General features: G+C 39.9%; 1 long non-coding RNA gene across 1 annotated transcript; it reads left to right on the plus strand.

The window, feature by feature from the left end:
* Positions 1-542: 542 nt before the first annotated feature.
* On the plus strand, positions 543-15,177 carry LOC116711387 (uncharacterized). The gene is made up of 3 exons (XR_004337208.1): positions 543-1,109; positions 2,147-2,153; positions 15,167-15,177. It is a non-coding gene; the product is annotated as an uncharacterized LOC116711387 (long non-coding RNA).
* Positions 15,178-19,800: the final 4,623 nt, after the last annotated feature.

Consider the following 19,800-nt stretch of genomic DNA (forward strand, 5'->3'; position numbering starts at 1 on the left):
ACAATATTTTATTATACACATATGTGTATACATAATTTATGTAGACAAATGATTTCGTCCTACACCTTTTGTGAAGTCATTCCCAAGAGCCATAATAGACAAAAATTCAATGCATCACACGTGTTAAGATACAGCTGGCTGTGATTATACACCTGGCCAGTAGGTGGTTTCGTGTGCACATGAAGCCTCAAGAAATGAACCCTTTCTCGAACCAGTTGGCTCAAGTGGTTCAATGCCTCATGAGGCTTCATCTCACCATCACTAATTTTTAGCCATGTTGGAAATGGTATCGCTGGTTCCCCTGGGCATGGCATGAATGGAGCAGGTAAAGGCACAGAAATAGACATCCTCGCCGCCAATGTTGTGTTGTTGCTATATTGAAATAGTGGAAAATCAGCACCAAGACGTAGTTCAGTTTTGATCTCTCTTTACTCTCGTTCGTTCTCCTTCTCCTTCTCTACCACATACAGCGTATTTTGTCACATCATATTCAGAGCTCCCCCTTCTGTCCTTTTCATGCAATAGCAGAACATAACAGTCTTGTCATATCTGTGTGAGCTTGTTGAAAATGAAAATAACGGAGTGGTGGAAGTTAACAGCTAGTTAGAGATAAATTGTCTGCTCTAGCTGACATTAGTATCTTAATGTAGAAATTAAAAAGTGTTAAATTCTTCCTGCCTCATTAAGAGCCCTGATTACTTTATTGCCCAAACCGGGCAAACCTTGCAACAAATGTGAAAATCTAAGACCAATAAGTCTTCTTAATGTCGACTTAAAGATTCTTTGCAAAATTTTGGCTCGAAGATTGGAGAGAATATTGCCCGAAAAAATTACTTGTGAGCAAAATGGGTTTATTGTAGGTAGACAGGGATTTCATAATGTGAGACGTGTGCTGGATATTATTTATAATATGGGGGAAAAAACCCAGACACTTCTTTGCTATCATTGGATGCCAAAAAGGCCTCAGGCTCTATTTATTTGAAAAGATTTGGCTGTGGGGACAATTTCTGTCGACTGGTTAAACTTTTATACAACGAGCCTTATGCTGAAATAGTAACAAATGGAGTTATATCTAAATCATTTAAAATTAAACGAGGTTGTAGGCAAGGGTGCCCCCTGTCCCCTTTATTATTTATTCTAGCATTAGAACTGTTTGTTTGCGGTGCGGTCTCAGAAAAACATAACTGGTTTGACAATAGGCCACCAGGAACATAGAAATGCTTTTTTGCTGATGATGTCATTCTTTCTTGGGAAAAAACTGAAAAACTCTATTCCAGCCCTGTTAGATCTAATAAACACATTTGGAAGAATATCAGGATATAAAGTAAATAAAGATAAGTCTTTGTTAATGTTACTTAATTCAGAAGAAAGAAACAGTGTTGGGAATCCTTTCCGATTTAAAAAGAAAGATTGTTTTACATATTTGGGGATTAGGATAGTACCACATATAAATGAAGCCTAAGCATAAATTCAAACTGGAAGACTCTCTAGCCCCACCTGCATCATCCAAACGGCGCGTCCCGCTCATCATGGACGACCTATCAATGCTGGACCAAGCCACGTCACGGCCAATCACCGACCAAGCCACAGTTGATAAGGACCTCCATCCATGGCATCTTCCGTTTTCCAGCCGCGTTCAACCCACCCCATTCTCCACCTCCACTCTCCCGTCTCTTCAGGCTCACATCCTTCACCGACCTCCACCACCAGTGTCGGGCCCCGGAGGATGACATTTCTAACCAGCATCGGGAATGCTCACCCGAGCTTATTGCAATTCACAGCTTGATGTCCTCAGCCGGGGCCCGAGCGCCAAAGAACTTTAATTCACGTATGCCAATAAACTTTTGTAATTGTTTTCTGTCTCCATCTGAGTCTCTCCAGATTGAAATGACATTGGTGCGGTTAACTACTGTATAACCCCATGATGGACTCAATTGCTGCCTCTGTGGACAGATTTAACTACATGCCCTTGTCACTTATAGCACGAATCAATGTCCTTAAGTCCAATGTAATGCCCAAACTTCTGTATTGCCACCTCCTGCCAATTTATTTTTAGCCCTAAAAAACATTTTCATAAGCTTTCTGTGGAATAATAGACGACCAAGGCTACGTTTAACACTTTTGTACCTACCATATGATAGAAGAGGCCTCAGGTGCCCCAATCCACTTTGGTACTATTGGGCAGCTCATTTGAAGACTATGATGTATTATTTTACAGATAAATGTCTCTTGCCTTGGGTGAATATTAAAATTTGTTCTGTACCTCTCCCTCTACCCCAGTACATTTACTCAGAATGCTGAAAAAAAGAGACAAAAATCCCTATAGTCAGAAAAATGATCTTGGTTTGGTATCAGGTTAAGAAGTATTTAGGTGACCCCTCCTCTCTATCAAGCTTCAGTCCGATATGGAGTAACCAGTCTTTCCCTCCAGGCAGGGCAGATCCTGGTTTTAGGAAATGGGCTGAAAAGGGTTTAAAGACAATAAAAGATCTTGTGGAATCAGAAGATGGGGTTTTGATGTCATCTGAAGAGTTGAAGGCCAGGTATGATATCCCAAGTAAACATTATTTTAAATATCTACAGGTGAAAAATGTTATTAGATCATCTGAAAATCAGTGTGACTTCATCCCTCCGCTGTCCACTTTGGAAATCGAAATAAAGAATGATTGCTTTAGAAAAGGAACTATCGCCAAAGTGGGGAGATCCTCTGAGTCTTCTTTATGGAAGCTCAATACCTGGTGGGAGGATTTACAGGAGAACGTGCCTTCAGAGGACTGGGAGAAGGCGTGTGGTGAAGCACAAACACAAACTACCAATATACACCTCAAAGTACTGCAATATAATTGGCTAATGAGAACATATGTGATGCCAGAAAAGCTTAATAAGAACAATGGTGCCATCCCAGACCTGTGTATTAGATGTGGAGAAGAGAAGGGAACATTCTTCCATTGCATCTGGAAATGCAAGAAAGTTAAACAACTCTGGAGGGAGATTAAGCAAGCTCTAGAGACTATAATAGGTATAAAACTAGTTTTTGACCCCAAATTGTTCATTCTAGGTTTATATTCTGACAGACATCATATGTCCAGAAAGATTATTACTGCCATGGATTTATGTTTACTACTTGCAAAAAGAGTCATTGCACTCTGGTGGAAGAGTACAAGTAAACCAAAATTCATTAACTGGATTAATGAAATGTCCACAGCCTTACCAATAGAAAAGATTACTTTCATTATAAAATGGAAACTATTGCTATTTCAAAATATTTAGGGTCCTTTTATGGAATTATATAGGAAACATGGATATGAGGGGTGTCGGGATGAGTTATAGTTGCAGTTGGTCCCCTGCAGTGTCCTAAGATAATCTTCTTTATTTGTATATTTGACTACTTTACTTTGAATTATACATTTGAGTTTGTATTTTCAGGACCACGTACAATACTAAAATAATTTGGGCTAATTCCTGGAAAATAAAGAAACCTTTACTGCTGTAATTGTTTCTTCTCAGGGGGGCTTGGGGTTGAGGGCATTGTTTTTCTTTTCTCATACACTCTGTATGTAATAAGTGCTGCTCTAAAATACCTCATAACGACCTGGCTTGCAAGGAAAGACAAGTTGAATGTTGGACAATAATTTAACTACCCTGGACTTTTCATTTTATGTGAGAGCACATTTATGTCCTGTATTGGAAACATTGTTGAAAAACCAATAAAGATAATGTTGGGGGGGAAAAAAGTGTTAAATGATGAGACTAAAACCAACACCTCAAAATCTCATGTGTTCACAGATGCTTGACTCAGTGTGTATGTGTCGGTGACAGATAGAAGTGCATGTTTTCATTCCGCTTTTGTCAGCTGTGGAGTTGGCGCTTTTGAAAGTTCAAAATGAGCTTGTGCAAGCTGAATAAGCAGGTGGTTTAGCGTCCAACATACTAGCTATAAACACAGCTTGAGAGAGAGCTGAAAGTAGATGAGCCACCTTTCCTTGGAACTACTTTTGTTGTTCCTTGAACAAACAGTTCATTGTTCTAAGGAACAAGGCCACCAGTTCCTTGTCCCATTTTTTTCTATACATGCAATGCTACATTCATCATTCATCATTTTCTCCATGGCTTCCTAATGGTAAGATGTGGACCTTCTCCATAATGCAATATTTGACATCTTTCTAATCATACTTACTTATAAAGTTTATGAACATTGGTCTTCTTACCTCAAAAAAGTGGCCGATGGAAATCCGCGATTACACCGAGGGCTGCCAGTCATTATGATTGACGCCATATCTTTACTCATTAAAACCTATACAATAACATGAAAATTTGTTTTTCACCCTTGTCTGTTTGTACATAAATGTATGTAAGTGTGGCCAATCTTCAAAATTTGACCGTTCGCCATGTAACCATGTAACATTATTATGATTCTATGTTGCATTGTGTTTCTGTGTTTGTAATGATGTAAAGCACTTTGAAATGCCTTGCTGCTGAAATGTGCTATACAAATAAAATTTGATTGATTGATTGATTGATTATGGTGCAATAACTTCCACATACAAGGTCAAAGCTGCATCAGACTTTCTATGTCTCATTACAGACCAGTACTGATCACATTCACATGGTCAATTGGTGACATCACCTTCGCCCTGCCCCTTTCCAACAGGGAGTCACCTGTTTTTCTGCTAGATGTCCTACATTTACTCTTTGACTCCTATAGGTGTAAACCTGTGCCAACTAACATAGAATAAGACAGTGATGAATTCTCTCAACACTGGCTGGTGGCTGGACCATGTGGGCGTGGCAAAATTGGCGAATTTCAATCCCATGCCGTTTGCATATGGTTGGCTCTAAATCACACAAGCATCATCCAATTTGCACCAAACTGGATATGTATGACCTTTGTTAACTTATAAAGAGGCCCATAGGATTATATTGATGCACCCCATGGATTACTCCTACAGTTGTATATCCCCGATACATTACCCGATCTGATCCAGATCATGAGGGAGCACAGCTTCAAACATTGGTGTGGCACATTAACATCACTAAAGCCCCACCCACTTAGAAAATATTGGAGATCAATAGGTCACTCGTCCTGCTTCACCCTGACTGTGACATGAGATTGAAACTATATTCATTAACTGTTCATAGCCACACATGACATGTATCAAACTCTACAAGAAGTCCTCAATAATCCTTTGCCACAAAACAGATAGTGACAATAACTCCTTTCTGGAAAGTCAGATCTGGGGCAAACGTTTACGAAAAGCTGCTGATCATTGAACTCAAGGATATTTGGAAGATTTGCCAAATGTGCCGCCTAGTGGGCAGGTGTGGGAACTGTGCTAGATTGATGGAGATGGGGTGGTGGTGCCAGACCTCCTGCAGTCACCACTAGGCCGTAGTGGCACTGAGTAGCTTTAATTTCTCTTGGTGCTGATTGGCTGTACCCCAAAGAGAAGAGATAAGGAAGACCGCATATGTTATTTTCTCTTGTAGTGCTAAGATGGTTTCCACTCTGGGAATTGATGCATATTAAGGAATCTTAGATGTTTTAACTATTGCAATAGTCACTTGTAATAGTGTTTAGAGGGCCCTTTGTATTTGTGGGCAGCTAACCCCCCTGAAAACCAGGAGTCCACTGTATTAATCTGAGAGTATAGTTAGTTACTTATTGGAAGTAGAAAAATAAGACACTAGATCCACTCAATAAAAGAACAAATGCAATTCATTTATACTGAAGTTCTACAAGGTATTGGTTTATTTTTCTTCTCTTAGATTTCATAGACATAACAGACACCCTTAAGTGTCAGAGTTTTATATTTCTCCAGAATTCTGAGATTTATTATCAGAGGTGGGGACTCGAGTCACATGACTTGGACTCGAGTCAGACTCGAGTCGTTAAAATCACGACTTGAGACTTGACTTGAAAAAATGCTCAAAGACTCAGACTTGACTTTGACTTTCATGCCATTGACTTGGGACTTGACTCGACTTGAAGCTGTTTACTTGAAAAGACTTGATATTTTTTACTCAAAGTCTTAAAATTTAAAACACATTATTTATAAAGTGGCGTCATTAATTAATTTCACTCATTCCGTATCAATATGCGCAGACCGTCACTATGTTTTTCCTCTCTCCTTATGTATGTATGTGTACGTAGCTGCAGCACAACCAATCAAATTAACAGGATTTGGACGTTTAAAAAAACGCGGCAAAGCTACAGAGCTCAGGGAACGAAATACGAAATAACCGCTCGAATATGCTTCCGCGAGTAATTTCTTTTCGCTATGTAGGTTATGAACTTTCGACTAAAAAACGAACTTCAACTTGTAAAACATGCAAGAAGAGAATATCGGATGGAGATGCCACGACGTCCAACTTTGTCCGGCATTTGAAGCTTCACAAAGATCGGTAGGTGGCACTTTTCTCTTGCTGTAAGATAGTTGACTTTAGCTAACTTCGTGTTAGCATGTGTACTCCGGGTTAAATTGGTTCTGGGCAATGAACATGCACACTCTTCCTTCACTGTTTAATGTGGCCACCAGAGTTTTGGCAGTGCCTGCTTGCAGTGCTCCAGTGGAGCGCGTCTTCAGCTATGGTGGCATCATTTTACGTCCTCATCGTGCACAAATGACAGACAGACTTTTGGCCAGTTTGGTCTTTTGCAAATACAATGCAGAATAGTTAACTGAAATACAGTATCCTCAATTGCAGATTTCTGTTAATTGTTCAGTTGATATATTTGTTTTGTTTCTTATGTCACTCAAAACATGGACACATAAAAATACATGTTCACTCAGTGACCAGGTCAGAGAAAAGAGGAAAAAACTGCTGTTATGGTTCTTTGTATTGTGCTGTGGAAATGTCAGCATTTTCGTCTTTTTTTATTGAATATCAAGTTTAACAGAACTGCGCAATAAAGTGGTCCAATTTAAAAATGTTTTTTATACTTTGTGTTCAGCTACACATGTTCTATTATTTGAGATAAATACATATTTTAAAAAGAAGAAATGGTCTATTATTTGAATTTTATGTATAATTGCAAATTATAAAAAAAAATAATAATAAAAACGACTCGAAATGACTTGAAATTAAAGGTTCCTGACTTGAGACTTGACTCGACTTTTGCCTGTCTTTACTTGAGACTTGACTCGGACTTGAGGACAAAGACTTGAGACTTACTTGAGACTTGCAACACAGTGACTTGGTCACACCTCTGTTTATTATACCCAAACAATCATACATAGATGCACACAAAGGGATGTAATCCCATTAGAGATTCCTCTTTAGTCAGGACAAGGGATTAATGTTGCCCTTTGTGGATCTGACATTCACCAATTGGACTTAATTAGCAGTACTGAGCCTGTTGCTGACCTTTTGTCATACGAGCTGTCATTGAAAACCTTTCTGTTGACTTGAATAGGGGATGTTATTTGTTAAGTAATCGGAAACCACCAAATCAGTCTGCTCAATACAGCTAAGCACCTTCTTGCTCACTGAAAGTTTTACTAAGATGAGATAACAGATTAAAATAAGGCCTGTTGCATAGCTCTCTACTAAACAGCTAAGCAAAAGCTTCCCTCTTTACATTTTAAGATCAATCCCCGGTGATGTTTGCACACAAGCTGCATCTGCAATTCACCAAAGTAGTACTTGACTACATCTCAACTCATACTTCTAAAATACATGAATGCTAATCTTCTTTTCTTCTAAAAGTGTTAGCTGCAAATGCATGACTACACCAAGGGCTGACAGTCCTTATGACTGACGGCTCCTATCCACCGTCTGTGTATCTAAAGTTATACAATAAAATGACGAGTTTGCTTTGAATCCTTGTCTGTTTGTGCAGCTCTATGACCAGTTTTAAAGTGAAATCAACTAAATAAAAGCAATATTAAGCTGTATGTTTTTTTTATGAAGTGCCATTTCTAAAGTTACACAGTAAACAATAATTTGGTTTATGTGGCCTGTCAGAGGAAAAAATGTAGGTGTTCATTCATCTGTCACATTTTCACAAGAGAACATCTCTTGCTGAAGAGATGTTCTCATTGCATGACAGTACAATGGCTGCTGGAACTCCTTTCTTTGCATGGTTTTATCAGTGTCCTGGTGAACCTACTCTGCACTTTGACATGTGGCTGAAGATCTCCCAAACCTATCTTCAACTGGTCACTAATTCCAGCAGATCATCGGAAACGAACTCTTCTCCTTCACTGCCTGAGTCGAGGGACAGAGACCATTTTACACTCTACCAAATCAAGGCGACCCACAAGATGGTCTCAGAGAACGTCTGCTTCTTGTGCTAGGGTTGACTTTACAGAAAGCAATGATGCTTGCAACGCAGACGGAAGCTGCTGGAAACAATCTAGACATCTATAGATTTTATTGTCCATTTAAACTGTCCATTTTAAATATACATATTGAGCAAAATTTTATGGCAAGGCTCCTCTCTCTCTATATATATATATATATACTGTATATATATATATATATATATATATATACATATACATATATACATACACACATAGATACCCGCATACATACACACACACGCACCCCCCACACACGCAGACAGACAGACAGACAGGCAGACAGACAGACAGACAGACAGACAGACAGATAGATATGGATACAGCCCCCAGCTCTCCTCTAGCCATGTTTTCTTTGCTGAAAAGTAAAAATGGCTTCAATATGATTTGGCAAACTTTTTTCTTTATTGGACTAATGTGGTTTAAGGTTGTGCAGAACATCTCTCTTTTGGACAATGTTGCATGTTCCAGTGATTTAAACAACTATTATATTTCAATGTAAAAGTCAGTGTTGTCTAACTGTATGGATATGGTTTAAATCCTCCTGCTTTCTGAGTTTAAACATAACTACCAGCAGCTTGATGTCTCACAACACACATTACACATAGTTTAACACATCAGGTGCCAAGGTTTGAAAAAATACACACATGCACGCACGCACGCACCAAACCCAAACACACACCCACACACGCACGCACACACCGTAACAAGCTATCTGATCAGCCTCTTGTTGCAACTTACACTTCCTTGTTGGAAATTAGAGCGTGGGCAGCAGGCTAATGATCAATAGGCATACCTACTGGAGAGTCACCACTGGGGCTCATTAGAAGCTACATGTGACCTCACTGTCACACACAGATAATAATACACATACACGCACACACGCCTACACACCCCCACGCGCACACCCTTCCCAAGAGAATTGTGATAAAGACTTCAACAACATATAGACTCGTCCCTCAGTAACCTGAGAACCAAAAGAGAAGGCTGAGGCATTTATCAGTCAGCATCTCTTGATAAAAACCAAAGGAGAAAGTAAATACTGACTGCACTCTAACACTTGATTAAAATTTACACAATGGGCACACGTTTTATTAGATATAGACCGCAATATGTACTTATGCATCTAGATGAAAGTCTACATGTATGCAACATAAAAAAAATAAAATAAAATCAAAAGAAGGAGAAAATTGAGTATTTTTGGTGTAAACGTTTATTATATATATATATATAAATACTCTATGTTCCCCTTCTTTTGATTTTTTTATGTTGCATACATGTAGACTTCTTATATGTATATATACAGTACAGACCAAATGTTTGGACACACAGGTGTGTCCAAACTTTTGGTCTGTACTGTATATCTATATAGATATATATCTATCTATATATATAGATATACACACATATATATAGATAAATTCACTGCCATTTTAAAGAATTTTTTAAGTGAAATCATTTGGAACAGCCGGTATTGGGACAGATGTCTCTGCTTCAACTCACTTGGCACCAATATTAGCTCATTAGCAGAGCTCTGTAGAGATGGACTGTAGTTTCACCATTTAATTTAAGCTTGTAGGACAAAAAAAAGTTGCAGGAATCTGGCCGTCAAAGACTGCACTTTCCAACCACTGACTATACCCTTGCGTTGTCTTGCTGGTCAAAGGTGACCCACTAGAAAAAATACCTTAAACTATCTTTTTCCAACCTAAAACTTTATGATTTTCCTAAATGGACTCCATCATTAGAAAAAGTGATACTTTGTTTTTGTTTATGTTTCCATGTGGGCCGTTCACCACTAGGATACAAAGATTATCTTATGGGTCATTCTGATCCATAAGACAATTATGAATTATAAAACCATTTAAATACCAGAAAAAAAATTCAAAGGCCACACACAAACTATCTCTTATACACACCTACACACCCACTAAAAAGTTCACTCTAAAAAGTGTATTATGGTATTTTGGTAGCAACATTTCATCCATCGTGAAACACCACAGTTTATATCCAATTTAGAGTGCGCTCTAAAAAGTGTACACTTTTGAGAAGTGAGTTTAATGTAAAATAAGTCCATAACAACCCAAACACACTTTTGAGAGTGCACTCTCAAAAGTGTACACTAGAATCAAAAGTGTATTCTCAAAATCAGGCACAGTTTGAGCTGTGAGAAATATTCACTTACCATATTTTCCGCACTATAAGGCGGACCTAAAACCCTTTAATTTTATCAAAAGTCGACAGTGCGCCATATAATCCGGTGCGCCTTATATATGGACCAATATTGAGCCACAACAGGTCTGGCAACCAGTGTTGTATAGTAATGAAGTAAAAATACTTCACTACTTTACTTAAGTATATTTTGGAGTACTTCATACTTTCCTCGAGTATGAAAATTTTTGATGACTTTCACTTTTACTTCACTATATTTCCGAACTTAATTGCATACTTTTACTCCGATACATTTTCAATGTGTGGTTTAGTTACTCGTTACAAAAAAGCGAGAGAGAGAAACGCAAGTGTTTTGACCCCACCTACTGATTAGCAAGTAGCAAGTAGGCTACCGAACAAAGTCCGTAGCCTACTTGCCTGGGCTTGTTCATCACCACCAATAGGATACACCTGTTTCGCTTCTCCCATTAAACACAAAGCAAGTCTCGCAATCAGCAGCAGCCACATGGAGGAGGAGACGGAGACCACAACGACTGCAACTACGTCGGACACGGCTCCAGGGGAACCACCATGGCCTTATTTAAACACAATACACTCTTTCGTGGGTGTTAAAGATTCGTCGTACCGCATGCAGTGTATGTTATTCCTGCCCGAAGATGTGGAAATTCCATCTTACAAAAACTCCCCGTCCAACTTGAAGAAACACATCGAGGTAACTTCTTATGAAATGGTTATAATCCTCCTGTTTCAGTAACTATAGCTTGGTCACTAGACACTACTGTATTGTGAAATCTTGAGCATAAATGAACTTTGTTTGATATTGTTTCAGTTCCACACGTGGTGTATTTAGCTTAGGCTTAATGTTGACTGTAGCAGGCTACCTAGACTCCTCTGTTCAAGGGGGACAGAAGCCATAGCGATAGCAATTTAGACTAAATTTAACGAATATAGGAAAGGCATGCAAGTTCAAAACCAGGTTTACAGATGCCAATAAGCTGCATTTCCCTCCCAATTCTTTTTTTCTTTTGCATAATGACCAGTTGTGTGCACCACCTACTGACTGTAGCATTGACTGGTTCACTGATTTGTGAAGTAGAGTAATCGTAACAGCTCTTTTTCTTCATGTTGGCCGCATTTTCTGTACTATTTATTTTTCTCATTTTCAGCACTGACCTTACTTGAAGGGAAAACTTAAGGCTTACAAAAACTTTGTATTTTCTGTCCTGGAGGGTATACTAAGAAGCTGGTTCAGTTGTAAAGCAGGTTAAGTTAACCTTGTGCTATAGGTAAAGCACCTAATTTTCTTAACTAAATGATGCCTGCAGGTATATCTATTAGCAGGTTTAATTTTGCCTGCACTTGGTTGGGTACATTATTTTAAGTGTATTTGACAAGTTTACCAAAATATAAAAAATGTCATTCAAACTGCATTTGCCTTGTTTTACTTTTTACTTGTACTTTTCATTACATTACTTGAGTACATCCATTTTTACAGTAATTTCCATACTTAAGTACAAGAAGTTTCAGATACTTTAAGACTTTAACTCAAGTAACATTTCAGTCACTGACTTGGACTTTTACCAAAGTCATATTTTGGAGAGGTACCTATACTTTTACTTGACTCTGAGATTTCAGTACTTTATACAACACTTCTGGCAACTACGGTAAGCAGCCGCCGACTTCATTTTCCCCCGTAGAAGAAGAAACGGGGAAAAGCAGACGCCGACTTCATTTTCCCCATAGAAGAAGAAAAGGAGGAAAGCAGACACCGACTTCATTTTCCCCGTAGAAGAAGAAACGGAGGAAAGCAGCCGCCGCTGGGTTTTGTGTAAAGACCCCAAAATGGCTCCTATTAACAGACACGCTTACGACGCAGAGTTTAAGCTCAAGGCGATCACGGGAACACGGGAATAGAGCAGCAGCCAGAGAATTTAACATGAACGAATCAATGGTGCGGGAGTGGAGGAAGCAACAGCTGTTCATTTGGGGAATGAACGGAGTTTTCAGAACGCTAGTTTGTAATCTATTAGTAAAGTTTGACTGACCTATATGACTATTTTGTTGACATTCCCTTTAGCGCAGCTCCATCTAATGGATGCATAACGTAACCGAGCCTCTACTGTAGCATCTATTCTATGCGCCTTATAAGGCGCACCGCACCGCCTTATAAGGCGCACCGCCTTATAGTGCGGAAAATACGGTACTAAAAAGTATAAAACAATGAACTGCTGACAAAAAGGTTACAAATTGTTGACTTTTTCCCTTTTAGTATAGTTAATTCAGAAGTCATTACTTCACATTTATATAATTACAATAATAAACCTTTACGGTGTGCAAAAGAAAACTGATTTGCTTTGTGGTAAAAAGAAAAGAAAAGTGTAATACTTGTTGTTGCGCAACACCCCCCCCCTCCTTTCTGTCTCTACTGTCTCACTCTCTACTTCCTCTTCTGAGAGGGGAGATGTGCTACCAGCTCTCCTTCTAACGGGTTAATTGAGTTTCCTAAATCTGCTGGGATTTACCCTGTCCAGAACTGAAGTAAACTCTGTTTAAGCTGGTTTCGAGAACCGATTCGCCTGGTTTCTGACGGCCAACATCCAGGTGTCCCACCCTTCTTCCCCCTGTGAATTAGCCAGACTGAGCAGCCTACAGCCAACTAGTTTCACAGAGCACACCTGTTAACGGTCGCTCGTTCTCTATTTTACAACTTGCATTTGTTATTGAACCAGGTAGGTTTTAGTGACTCGGGCGAGTCCCAAGGATGACGTTTTAAATTTGGGCTACCAGCAACCTAAAAACATTTTCCACCTTTTCCCCTCCAGAATCAAACATCATAGCTATTTTACAACCATCAAAGAACTTTAAGGTGACTCATTAACTGAATGTCCACAACATCTTTTAGATTTTCTTTATGTTAAATATTTTATTAGTAAGGCATTTTTGCAAGGGTCAGTACAGCTTAATTCAGTAGCAGAAATAATCAAATAAGTAAAATCAATCATCTAGTCTATCTTTCCCTACTGCTGACACTGAGAACTAAAAAAGGGAACCTTTGAGAGAGACGGACGGAGTTTGGCGTTTCGAACCCCAGACCTGGCCTGATGATGAAGAAGGTGCTGCAGCAGGAGGAAGATGTTGATCGATGAAGGCCGGGATCTCTGTAGGTCTGATGAGCTTCTTCTCCGCATGGATGGTGAGGTCACACAGGACTTGGTGCTGGCAGGAAAAAAGGCACCAGTTCTTCTTCTTTGTCTTTGCCTTTGTCTTTGTCTTCATCTTTGTCTTTGGGGTCTGAACCCAGCCGATGAGAGAAGTGCGATTCGAAGCCACATGTTGCGGGGCTGACAGGTTGGTCCCCATGAGCAGGACAGTCTCCGGCTCTGTGGCCCCGGCTCTTCTTCAGCTGCAGAGTTCTTTGTCCATCTCTTGGCTCAAGGCTGCCCGGAGGATCCAACCAAAGGTTCCTCTTTTGCACCCACCTTTTATAGGGTTTATCCACCCCCCTGGTGCGCCTGCTGTCTGCTTAGACAGATGATCTCATATCCATCACTGTCTTACAGACATTTCCTGATGTCTGTGCTAATGTCTCAGGGTTGCTCAACCTCATATGTCCCGACATTATGTCCTGATGTCTGTGCTAATGTCTCAGGGTTGCTCAACCTCCTGTGTCCATTGCCTGCACGACATTTTCTCTGAAACGTTTACGTTGTTCAATCTGTTTCTAAATAAAGCGTTGGTCATCTCTGCTCTCCTGTTAGTTCCCCTTTTTCCCTTAATCTTTCACCTTTCACCTACCATCTACCTCCAACATATCAGTGATGTTTAATTGCAGTTACACCTTTTTACACCATTTCAAGTTCAATGTCAAAATCACATTTATATCACATTTATTTTCTTTAGCTTCTCTGATTTAGCATTCATTTATGATTTTATAACCATAACTTATTAATTATCCTCAACTTATTAATATTCACATTAATAACTCTTAATGTGAGTTATTACAGATGTTTTTCTGAAAAGAAACCAAGAATAATCCATGATTCTAATTATTTAATACCAAAGTTACAGTTACTTGTTTTTCTTGTAAGTGTTCTCACCAATGTAACTGTAAGTATTATTACAAGTAAACCAATATTAATATAAGTATTTTACTTTGAATCATTCTTTAAAACTTTCATGCTTTAAAATAAGGAATAGTCTCAGCTATTTTTATATATCTGCAGGCTGGAAACTTACTTCCTCTTTTTCCAGGAAACCTGCTTTTCCTGTTTCATGACTCTCTCTGTCTGACTATGATTTCTTATGATTAGATAGAAAAAAGTAGAATTAAAGCAAAGTTTGCAGGAGACAAAAACAACACACACAACCAGATTTATTTTATTGACACTTAAGTCTACAGTTGGGCCTAGATGTCACTTGAGTGATTCATTTTAAAGATAACTTTATTTATTATTACTGTTAAACTAAAATCTCCAGCATGGGGAAGTGGGATGAGCTCGGATTTTCTTGACATACTGTTGATTGTCTTTTTGTAATGTGTAACAAAAAATACATGATAAAAATGTATTAAATTGAGTTGAATTGATAAATAATAGATTATTCCATCCTGTAAAGTAGATTTTGGATTTCAAATTCAAAAAAGCTGCTTTACTTTGGGGCTTTTGTTGGACTTCCCAATTTTGACCCATAAGACAAGGTGAACAAACAGAATGTTAAGATCTTCCGAGGGTTAAAACTCGATGATCAGCCTTACTGAAAGAATTAGCCCATGTTTTAGTACACCTCTAGTATACTTTAGTCGTTCAGTTTCATTAGCTTGCTAGTTTTCATCAATTCTCGCTGCTCAGAAAACATTAAAATAGACTTCCTCCTCAGACCTCAGCTCGCTCAGTCACTTGCAAATACATCAAACCTGGAATCAAGTCAGCTCCATGGATAGGGTTCTGCTCTGCTCTGCTCCTTCTCCCCCTCTCTGCCTGCCCACCACCTCTACACTAGCACTCCTTCAAGAGTTTTCTGATCTCACTGCTACTGACTGCTGCTAACATCCATCTTTTCCCAGTTAGCTACAATTAAAAACAGAATAAGAATTCTTCATCTTGCAATACACTTTCTCTCTGATTTCTGAAGTTATTACAAACATTTAGGTCAGAAAACCTGATGACAGCATTGCAGTTAAAACAAATCCGATTGTGGTTGATATTTAGCAGTTGGCCTAACTGTTAAATATCAACCACTATTGCTTTCAATTGGACAGATTTTATTTTATGTTTTACTAATCATAGAGTCTTAAACCATGCCCCTGTTATCAGGGCTAGTGAAATGGGAAGCAGGAAAGATATTTAGGGTTTTCTGTTGGGCTGGATCTTGCTACAGCTCATTATTGGCTGGCACACTCTCCCTGGAGTTTATGTGGAGCAGTCCTTGTAGTTGCTCCAGTGCCTCTGAGCTCATAAAAAACAGTGAAGTGGAACCCTGAGTCCATCAGAGCCGGCTGATAAACCTTACTTCAACTCATTATGCCTAACGTTAAAATTCCAGCTGGGTGCCAAACCCTGCTTTATCTTATGTGTGCCTTGATCAACTGTGGCTACTATCAAGATAGAACCACATTCACTTTTCACTTCCTCTATAAACCAATATAGAAAAGAGATTCAATAATTTTAAAATAGTCTCTCTGACCTTAGAGACACAGCTATAGAGCTAAATGGATATTTTTTTCCATCCCCAGAGGTAAACTGTCACAAAAGTTAATTATTAATAATGACAAAAGCCAAGCATTGATGCACATTCTGATTCCCAATCATTTTCATGCCATTAATTTTCTGTTTTTTTCTGTTTTCTGACTGCAGCATGTGTTGCCTAATTTTAACTACTTCAGTTAATTTCATTTCGGCTAACTAACTCACTGCTAATCTTGATCAAAGAAAGAGTGATTTGGAGTGATGCAATGCTAACAATTTCTTAAGAATAGAACAACATTTTAAGACTTATCAAAAAAGCCAAAAAAGCCTGAAATGTTGGGATTGTTCTTGTTACTCTTGAAACTTTTATTTTGTATTTAACAACTCAGGAAAGCACTAATGAAGCAAGACTCTTTCCCACTAAACATATCAGGAAGAACTTCTGGCAACGGCTTGCAAAAGTATTGAACTTGAATCAAAAGTATTGATTGCAATAATAATTGCAATCAATAAGGTATTATTGATCAAATTAATAATAAAAATTTGAATTCTTTAGTTTAATCAGGGCACCAACTCCAACAACTATGGAGTCATAAGCCAAACTCAGTCTCTTGTGAAGGAATGAATTCAGAAGAAATTATTCACACAGCAAAGAATGATCACTGACGTGCTGATTTCTAATCAAATCTGAAAATTTATTAGCAAAATAGCCAAGCTTGACAGCTGAATTATTCCACAATTAATCTTTTTCTTTAATTACTGGCATCCAGTCTAACTACTGACAAGACAAAAGGAAAATACTGAAAAATAAAATAGTAAACATATCAGTTTAATGAATGAGCTATGACAAAATGAAAGTGGAATACTGAATAATTAACATCAAAACTAATTAAACAAGAAAACAAAAGGAAAATCAGATTTGCAGAACCACAAATACAGCATACAGTGTCATAGAACAAAGTAACTTCCTCTGGTGAAGGAGGAGTAAGATCTCAGACCTGTCCACCACTTTCAAACTAAGAGTTGTAAAACTCCACTCAACCATGAGTTTTGCTAACCTCAAGCTAGACAAAGGAAGCATGGTCTTAGGCCTTGTATGACCGCAAAGTGAATATGTGTTTATTGATAAGGACATTTTAAAAAAGGCAAATAAGGTGAGAAGAAGTGGTGAGAAGCATGAGGTGAAAAGAAAAGAGTTAAGGGGAAAGGAGCCAGTGAGTACTAGCAGGACCAAATTCAATATTCTGAACCCAGGCAGTCTGACATGTGGAAGACTCAAAACAGCAAAGTAACAACATAAGAATATTACAGCATATAATTAGCAAAACATTAAGCAAGCATGCAACAGAAAGGCGATTTACCATAATCTTAGATAAAAAGCCTACTTCAACCCAGATAATGGAAAAATCTCACTGTGAGTTGATGGGCACAGTGAGACAGTGAGTCGGGTCAAAGCAAATATCCAAAAATCCAAAAATTGGTGCAAGCGGAAAAACCTGTTCTCTTCAGGTAACAGGCGTAAAGTTGGCATCCCATCTACAGTATATTCTCAGCAGAACCTCCAGGACTTTGGGTTGGGTCAAGCAAGGAAAATATCCTTCAAGGGATGGCGGCGCGTGAACAACGCGAGGCTCAGCGTCTCTCCAGAATCTGCTCTTTAGTGGTTTTTTATCTATTCATGACTGGACTTTTTTTTCAGAATTGCACAGCGTTGCTGCACTACAGCAGACACGAACTTCTGGACCTTTGGAGCTACAATTTTGACTCTATGATCGCCGATCTCCGACTCATCCCAGAGATCTCCAGAACACCGGAGGCTGCTCACTTCTCCCGGCCGGGTGGAAGTGTACGCAGGCCGCGACGAGAACTTAAACAAAGGCGGGGTAAGCGTGGAGGGGTGCGAGCTAGGCTAAAGCTAACACCACACCGGCTCCCTTTACCCAGCATTTTCCTCGCCAATGTCCGTTCTCTGGCTAATAAAATGGACGAGTTACGACTATCCATCACGAGTGACAGACGGAATATGGACTCAAATGTCATGTTTTTCACCGAAACATGGCTAAACAGCAGCTGCCCGGACAATGCTATCCAGCTAAGTGGACGCCACACACACCGAGCCGACAGGACAGCAGATGACTCCGGCAAGACCAGAGGCGGAGGTTTGTGCATTTATATTAACAAAGCTTGGTGCACAGACTCTGCTACTACCGAGAGTCACTGCTCACAGAATGTGGAGTTTTTAATGGTCAAATGCAGACCTTATTACCTCCCAAGGGAATTCACCTCGATCATCTTCACTGCCGTGTACACCCCGCCCCCCGGATGCTAATGCCAAGTTAGCCATGAAAGAACTCTATGCGGCTATTAGCAAACACCGAACCAAATACCCCGAGGCTGCTTTTATTGTTGCGGGTGATTTCAATCACTCCAACTTGAAGACAGTTCTTCCCAGATTCCACCAACATGTCTCCTGCCACACCAGAGGAGACAAGACCCTGGACCATTTCTACTCCAATCTGACTGGAGCCTACAATGTGACACCCCTCCCCAACATCGGACAATCAGACCATCTCTCCCTGTTCCTCACACCTCGGTACTTACCACTCATCCAACGTGTGAAACCTACCGTGAGGACAGTAAAGGTGTGGCCAGAGGGCTCAGACGCTGTGCTCCAGGACCGGTTCAGGAATACAGATTGGACTATTTTCCACCATACAGACTTGAATCAGTACGCCTCATCTGTACTGAACCATATTTCCACCACCATAGAACGTGTCACCACCTGCAAACGCATTACCATGTACCCCAACCAGAAACCCTGGATGAACCGAGACGTTCGTCTCCTGCTGAAGGCCCGCAACATCGCCTTCAGGTCAGGGGATGCACAGACTTACAGTGCAGCCAGGGCTGAGCTGAAGAAGGGAATCAAGAAGGCCAAACACCACTACAAAAGGAAGGTGGAGGATCATTTTTCTAACGCCAACCCCCGACGTATGTGGCAAGGCCTTCAGATTCTCACAGACTACAAGAACCCCAATACCACCCCCGCTTCTACTGATGTCTCCTTCCTCAACGAACTTAACAACTTCTATGCTCGTTTTGAGAGAGGGAATACCACAACTGCAACCAAAGCAGCTACCACCCCAGGCCAACAGCCACTGACTTTCCTCCCCACTGACGTAGGAGCGGCTCTGAGCAGGATTAAATCCCACAAGGCTGCAGGTCCTGATGGCATACCTGGACGTGTCCTCAGAACGTGCTCTGGGGAGCTGGCAGGAGTGCTGACGGACATCTTCAACCTGTCCCTGGCCCGCGCTGTAGTACCGACCTGCTTCAAGTCTATCTCCATCGTCCCAATCCCCAAGAATCCCAACCCAACCAGACTCAATGACTACCGCCCGGTAGCCCTTACCCCCACCATTACCAAGTGCTTGGAGCGGCTGGTCCTAGCACACCTCAGATCCTGTCTCCCCCCCACACTAGACCCCCACCAATTTGCATACAGGCAGAACAGGAGCACAGAGGATGCAGTCTCTATAGCGCTGCACTCTGTCCTTTCTCACCTGGACAGTAAGAACACTTAAGCCAGACTGCTGTTCTTAGATTTTAGTTCAGCATTCAACACTGTCATCCCATCACAA

This window comes from Xiphophorus hellerii, chromosome 21 (assembly GCF_003331165.1).
Source record: "Xiphophorus hellerii strain 12219 chromosome 21, Xiphophorus_hellerii-4.1, whole genome shotgun sequence".
NCBI classification, from domain to species: domain Eukaryota; kingdom Metazoa; phylum Chordata; class Actinopteri; order Cyprinodontiformes; family Poeciliidae; genus Xiphophorus; species Xiphophorus hellerii.